This window comes from Hemitrygon akajei, chromosome 24 (assembly GCF_048418815.1).
Source record: "Hemitrygon akajei chromosome 24, sHemAka1.3, whole genome shotgun sequence".
NCBI classification, from domain to species: Eukaryota; Metazoa; Chordata; class Chondrichthyes; order Myliobatiformes; family Dasyatidae; genus Hemitrygon; species Hemitrygon akajei.
The window spans coordinates 23,448,006-23,456,327 of NC_133147.1; positions in this window are offsets into that span (position 1 = coordinate 23,448,006).

The window sequence follows — 8,322 nt, forward strand, 5'->3', positions numbered from 1 at the left end:
CTCTCTCAGAATTTTCAGCCCAACGAACCACGACATCTGCCAACCCACCAATTCATTTCTTGCCTAATGACAGGAAAATTTACAATGACCAGTTAACCTCGTAACCGGTACGTTTTTTGACTGGGTGTAAACCAAAATCACCCTGAGAAAACTCACACGTTCACGGGGAGAACGTTTAAACAGCTTGCCAAGACAATCTCTGAACTTCTAACAGCGTCGTGCTAACCACTCCAAGGCACTAGGGAACTCTGCAGGCACGCAGCATATATACAGCGGAATAAGCAAGTGGAGGTTCGACCCGAGACGCTGCTTTTTCTTATAGATGCTGCCTGGCCTGCTGTGTTCCACCAGCATTTTGTGTGTGTTGTTTGAATTTCCAGCATCTGCAGATTTCCTCGTGTTTGCGTCGACTGATTTATTTGTTTTGTATATTTTTTTATCGTAACGACGTTGAAACTTGTATCCCTTTATAACAGAATAACAGATCATGCAACCACGCCGTTTATGTTATTCCTATTTCGTTGGTAATACCTACCTACGGAAGTCCATAAATCATGGCAGAAATCTTGCGACTTCTCGGGTGTCATCTATCTTTCTACCATAGCTGATGTATTATCCCTCTCAGCCCCATTCACCAGCCTCCTACCCGCAACCTTTGACGCTCTGACCAATCAGGAACATGTGAACCTCCGCGTTATACATCCCCAATGCCCTGGCTGGCTGTGGCATGAATTCCACAAAATCACCACTATTATTAGCAAAATATCCCCAGCCGTCTCCCAGTTTCAGTGATATGTTTTCAAAATGTTCGCAGAGGAGCTCGTGTCTGTTTCACAGCCTATAGTAATCCGAGCTTCACCTTCTGTTATCTCTGTACTATCCCGCTTTCCTATCTCTCTCTCTCTCTCTCTCCCTCCCTCCTCTCTCTCTCTCTCTCTCTCTCTCTCTCTCTCTCTCTCTCTCTCTCTCTCTCTCTCTCTCTCTCTCTCTCGTTATATACCTTTCTCTCTCACTTTTTCTCTCTCTGTCTCTGTCTCTTTATTTTTCTTTATCCCCTCTCTATTTTTTCTCTCGATCGCTCTCTCTTACCCTTTTCTCTTTCTATGTCTGTCTGCCTTTCTCTCTCTCTGCCACATCTCTCTTTCTCGCTTCCTCCTCTCTTTCTATCCCTCCCTCACTCACTCACTCTCTCCTTCCTCTTCTCTATCTGTCTCTTTCTCTGTCTCTGTCTGCCTGTCTCTCTCTCAAACACACACACACACACACACACACACACACACACACACACACACACACACACACACACACACACACACACACACACACACACACACACACACACACACACACACACACACACACACACTCCTACGGTTCTCATTATCCTCCGACTAATATTAGTTCCGACTGAATTCGCCCTACTGCTGAATAACCACCAATAGATTCAAGCATCAAATGAAGAAACGAACAGTAAATTCAAGATCGTATCGGTTAGCATGTCATTGTACCTCGCCAGCGATGAGGGTGCAATTGGTGCCGCTGGCTGTGAGGATTTCGGGCGTCCTCACCTAGCTCGCGTGGGTTTCCTCCCGTACTCCGGGTTCGTCCCACATTCCAACGACTTGCGAGACAGTATGTCTCGAAAGTGTAGACTGCTATTTTTCTCTGCCTACCAGTCAAACATTACGAGATAAATAGTGCCTGACGAGCGATAGAGTTGAACGCGTTACCTGACAGAGCATGGTTCCTCGCTTTCTTCTGCCGGATGGCTCACTTCCAACTACAACTCTGTCCGTTTGATGTCCTCTGACAGACACACTCATTCACCAAGAATTGAGATATTCGGTACCGTTGAGAGATAAAGAGGGAAATTCTTGAACAGGGATTCCAGAGACCTTTGAGTGGAGACTGGGGATTACTCCCTCAGTTCATTCACGTCCCTTCAGAATTTTAGTCCAGCAGGAGTTTACGTGACATAGTGGAGTCTGTTTGGGAAATACAGTACCTGGTCTTCAAATCCGTGAATACTGTACAGTACTGTGTAAATGTCTAAGGCAACATGTATCTTGTGCATTATATATGGAATATATAGAGTAGATGATAACATCCACTGTATTGTCTTCAAGTAGGGTCTGGGTCTATACTTCCAGATTTCCATCAGTGCTGCCTGACCTGCTGAGCTCCTCCGGTATTTTGCGTCTGTTATTATTGCTATCAGCTGTCAGCCCGATTGACTGAGTAAGTGAGTAAAAGTAGGGCGTAGTTACGGTATAGTACAACCCAAAACTGCTTTGGCAGAGGATTAATCCAAAAAACTCACTACAAATGATCTCTAAATGACATATGTCTACCAACGTGAAGTATATTTGTTAAGTTCTACAACATAATAATGATCTGTCATCTGTATGTTGCAACCGTGTTACACAATATTTCAAGTTTCTGATATCTGTGCCCGGCTCCCCAACGAGACGGTTCTCCCACCCCAAGCCCCGGTTTGTGTAGATGCTCTGTTACAAGTTACTGCCACTGAATAACAGATAGTTATTTCGATTCAGGGAATTATATTTAGCAAGCTTAACTAAAGGGTCAGTAAAGACAATTAAGAAGAAAAGGCCGAACGTAATTAAACTGTTAAATGTGCACAAGTTGAAGCTCCAAGTTTCGTCTTTTTCACCAATCCTCCATCGATCTCGCCCGTGGCTTCGTCGAGTCACGGTCCCCTGCAGGTCAAATCCTATGTCTATTCTCCAGCGCTCTCTCTCTCTCTCTTCATTTCCGCCGGAAAAAAGCCCCAAGCCCAACATTAGTGCACCTCACCAGAGAAACCTTCCTTCAGCTCTACCATCCTGACCGATGGCACACATTTCCCCTCAACCCTTATCGTCAACAGTAAAACAAAGACACTGAACACAGAACCAGATTGCCCTTACTAAACCGCTAAAAGAAATACATACGGCATCACAGTAAAATATGAACTAGTGCGTTCCAATAGATAGACCCGCAATTCTACACTTTGTGCCTATTTATAACCTGCTTGGTGAGGATGTGGTTGAAAGACAGACCGCAGGGTGGGGCTGATGTTGCTCTCTGGCTTCCCTTCACACGTGCCTAGTATAGAGTTTACAGAGAATGATGCGAGAAACAAAAATAAAATCTAGCGAGCGACAGTTCTGTGAATGTAAATTAGAGAGGCCAGACTCTTTCAAGCTGACAGGAAGGCGCCGGTAAATAAAATAACTTCGCGTTACAACCATGGTACGAAGTAGAACATCTCGGAACGCACAACGGGAGACTGGAAGAAGATGGGCTGACGCTGCAGAAGACTCCTACCCAATATAGCGGCCACAGACAGTACATTGTCTTGTGTTGTGGGGCAGTTGCTGTGTGCACACAGGTGTTGACGATTCGAATGAACTGTCTCCTGATGGTACTTTACTGAGGTTAAATCGTCCATTATTTGAGGACAGTCGGTGATGTAAGAGGTGACAGACATATTTAAGAGACCCGTGGCAAGCTTTCAAAGGTTTGGTCCATTTGTTCAGAGCTGAGTTTCTCATAGCAATGGCCTTGCAAGTTAGATCTGAGTTAATTTTTTATTCATTAAGTCAGTGAAGATTTGGCAACGCAAGGCTCCGGGATGTTGAAGATTCCGCCATAACAGAGAGAGTGAGAGAGATAAGGCATATTAAAAATTTCCGTTATTGATTTGGAAGAACCACACCGTAGTAGCGAGACGATTTCCACTGTATTTGGACAGCTAGTTGATATGGATGGGGTCGGCACGGTAGCGTAATTGTTAGCACAACGCTTTACAGCACTGGTCACCTGGGTTCAATTCCCGCCACTGCCTGTAATGAGTTTGTATGTTTTCCCCGTGACCGCATGGATTTCCAGCCACGTTATAAAGACCTACCAGTTGGTAGAGATATCGGTCATTGTAAATTAAACATGATTATTCGAGGTTTAAATTGAAGAATGCAGGGTGGCGTGGTTCGACGGTGTGGATGGCCGATTCCACGCTGTATCTCAATAAACCAAAACATAGAACATAGAACATAGAATAGTACAGCACATTACAGACCCTTCGGCCCACAATGTTGTCCCGACCTTCAAACCCGGCCTCCCATATAACCCCCCACCTTAAATTCCTCCATATACCTGTCTAGTAGTCTCTTAAACTTCACTAGTGTATCTGCCTCCACCACTGACTCAATCAGTGCGTTCCACGCACCAACCACTCTCTGAGTGAAATACCTTCCTCTAATATCCCCCTTGAACTTCCCTCCCCTTATCTTAAAGCCAAGTCCTCTTGTACTGAGCAGTGGTGCCCTGGGGAAGAGGCGCTGGCTGTCCACTCTGTCTATTCCTCTTAATATCTTGTACACCTCTATCATGTCTCCTCTCATCCTCCTTCTCTCCAAAGAGTGAAGCCCTAGCTCCCTTAATCTCTGATCATAATCCATACTCTCTAAAACAGGCAGCATCCTGGTAAATCTCCTCTGTACCCTTTCCAATGCTTCCACATCCTTCCTATAGTGAGGCGACCAGAACTGGACACAGTACTCCAAGTGTGGCCTAAATAGAGTTTTATACAGCTACATCATTACATCGCGACTCTTAAATTTTATCCCTCGACTTATGAAAGCTAACACCCCATAAGCTTTCTTAACTACCCTATCTACCTGTGAGGCAACTTTCAGAGATCTGTGCAAATGTACCCCCAGATCCCTCTGCTCCTCCACATTACCAAGTATCCTGCCATTTACTTTGTACTCTGCCTTGGAGTTTGTCCTTCCAAAGTGTACCACCTCACACTTCTCTGGGGTTGAACTCCATCTGCCAATTCTCAGCCCGCTTCTGCATCCTATCAATGCCTCTCTGCAATCTTCGACAATCCTCTACACTATCTACAACACCACCAACCTTTGTGTCGTCTGCAAACTTGCCAACCCACCCTTCTACCCCCACATCCAGTTCATTAATAAAAATCACAAAAAGTAGAGATCCCAGAACAGATCCTTGTGGGACACCACTAGTCACAACCCTTCAATCTGAGTGTACTCCCTCCACTATGACCCTCTGCCTTCTGCAGGCAAGCCAATTCTGAATCCACCTGGCCAAACTTCCCTGGATTCTATGCCTTCTGACGTTCTGAATAAGCCTACCGTGTGGAACCTTGTCAAATGCCTTACTAAAATCCATGTAGATCACACCCACTGCACAACCCTCATCTATATGCCTGGTCACCTCCTCAAAGAACTCTATCAGGTTTGTTAGGCACGATCACAAAGCCATGCTGACTGTCCCTGATCAGACCATGATTCTCTAAATGCCCATAGATCCTATCTCTAAGAATCTTTTCCAACAGCTTTCCCACCACAGACGTAAAGCTCACTGGTCTATAATAACCTGGACTATCCCAACTACCTTTTTTGAACAAGGGGACAACATTCGCCTCTCTCCAATCTTCCAGTACCATTCCCGTGGACAACGAGGACATAAGGATCCTAGCCAGAGGTTCAGCAATCTCTTCCCTTGCCTCGTGGAGCAGCCTGGGGAATATTCCGTCAGGCCCCGGGGACTTATCCGTCCTAATGCATTTTAACAACTCCAACACCTCTTCTCCCTTAATATCAACATGCTCCAGAACATCAACCTCACTCATATTGTCTTCACCGTCATCAAGTTCCCTCTCAGTGGTGAATACCGAAGAGAAGTATTCATTGAGGACCTCGCTCACTTCCACAGCCTCCAGGCACTTCCCACTTTTATCTCTAATCGGTCCTACCTTCACTCCTGTCATCCTTTTTTTCTTCACATAACTGAAGAATGCCTTGGGGTTTTCCTTTACCCTACTCGCCAAGGCCTTCTCATGCCCTCTTCTTGCTCTAGTCAGCCCCTTCTTATGCTCCTTTCTTGCTACCCTATATTCCTCAATAGACCCATCTGATCCTTGCTTCCCAAACCTCGTGTCTGCTGCCTTCTTCCACCTGACTAGATTTTCCACTTCACCCTACCATTCTTTATCTTCCTCACCGGGACAAATTTATCCCTAACATCCTGCAAGATATCCCTAAACATCGACCACATGTCCATAGTTCATATCTCTGCAAAAACATCATCCCAATTCACACCCGCAAGTTCTAGCCTTATAGCCTCATAATTGGTCCTTCCCCAATTAAAAAATGTCCTGCCCTCTCTGACTCTATCCTTTTCCATGATAATGCTAAAGGTCAGGAAGCGGTGATCACTGTCCCCCAGATGCTCACCCTCTGACAGATCTGTGACCTGACCCGGTTCGTTACCTAATACTAGATCTAGTATCTAAAACAAATAAATACATAGAGTTCTGAAAGAAGGAAGCGACTCGTCACTTTGAAGAGATCAAGCAATAGTCACCTCTGTTACTGCAAGTATTTATTTCTTCATACATTTAACGATGCAGCGGTAATTTACAACGCAGATATGAGACCGGGTAAGAAGCTCCTCCTCAGACCAATAGTTGGTCTTACGATACCGCCGCCCAGTGTTCTGGTCTGGCATGGACTGTGTGAAGATGATTAAAATCAGGACACATCAGCCATTAAAGATAAACCTTGTTTTCTTTAAGGTATACTGTGGATGCTGGATATAATTCTATCAAAAACCTAGACTCTCTTCCGGGTAAATGTCGCGTGGTTATGAGGAAAGGACACACAAAGTCTGCATGCCAAAACACGTTGCGAATATCACCACTCTTGAGCTAATAAAATGTGAGAATGTTTTGAGAAAGTAGAAGGGAACAAGTCCACAGCCATGTTTTTAGAGCAGTATGAGAAACAGTAGTCAGCAATGCTTTGAAAACAGTTTGAGAATCGGTCTACAGTCCCGAGAGTAGGTAACGGTAAAAAACAAGTTTGTCTTGAAAAATACCGTGGTAAATGATTCTTGAAGGTATCTTAAAGGTATATATATATGCGAGAGAGAATCTTAGGATTATTTATTAAACTCTAATAAAGTAACTTATAGCATTTAAGACGTGCCTAGAGCCTCCTATGCTTGTGAGTACCTCTTGCAGCTGAATATGACCACATGAATTCGGCCACGTGGAGAACATACAAACGCCTTTCATACCGCTGCGGGAATTGAACGCCAAAGTTGCAGGTGGCTCTGCACAACATTGCGAAACCGTACAGCCGCCGCTTCCCACCGCAACACCGATTGTCCTGTGGGGCCTGACGGGAGATGCACGTGAGTAAACATCCCGCATGAACAGCAGAGGAATTTCGTATGTTCCACATCACTCATATCCACCAGAGGGCGCTTAACACCACTGTTGCTTCCATTTCCCAGTCTTGCCAACAAACACCAAAGGGAATAGAAATTAACAGCGCTCGCCTTTCTCATCGTAGCGCAATACTCGCGAAAGATGGCACATTGAGCGCAGTAGCATTCTGACCTCATATATCTCATCTCTCAAGGATAAACCAGGCGCCACTTGGTGCATTGTGATCAGGTTTGGACACCTATTTAAGAAACGATGTGATGCATTGGAGAGGTTTAACGAGAATGATCCCGAGAATGACAGGGTTAACAAATGAGGAGTCTTTGATGGCTCTGTGTCTGTACTGTTTTCAGGAATGAGGGAGGATCTGATTGTAACCCATCGAATATTGAAAGGTCTGGATAACCAGGATATTGCCTGTATTTGGAGAGTTTAGCACCGGGGGCAGAGCCTCAGAATTGAGGACGTCCATGTAGAACAGAGGTGCGGAAAACTTTCTTCAGCTAGAGGGTAATGAATGTGTGCAATTCATTGCCACAGACGGCTGCGCAGGACGGGTGATTGGCTATATTTGAGGAAGCTTACGGGGAGAAAACAGAAGAATGGGACTAAGAGGGATAATAATTCAGCCATGATGTACTAGCGGAAAAGACTTGATGGACCAAATGGGAGAAAAGCTGCTCCTAGGTCTTATGGTTTCTCAGAATATCGTTGGAGTTGTGACGGAAATCAGTGCAGTGCGCACTCAGAAGAAGTTGATGATACCTAGATCACACCACCCTGCCCCGCTCGCACAAGAAACACCGTTTCAGGTTTTGATTTTCAACACTTGTGTACCAGGCCACACGGCATAAAGGACAGACATGCAGCAAGGTACCGGAAAAGGGCCAGTAACATCACGAAGGATTCCACTCACCCTGCTCATAGAGTGTTTCTCCCACACCCATCAGGAAGGACGCCACGTAGCATCCACGCCTGGACGACTGGACGCAAAAACAGTTACTTTCACGAGTCAGTAATTTTGTCAATAATAATTCGGAAGTTTGATATATTCCGGT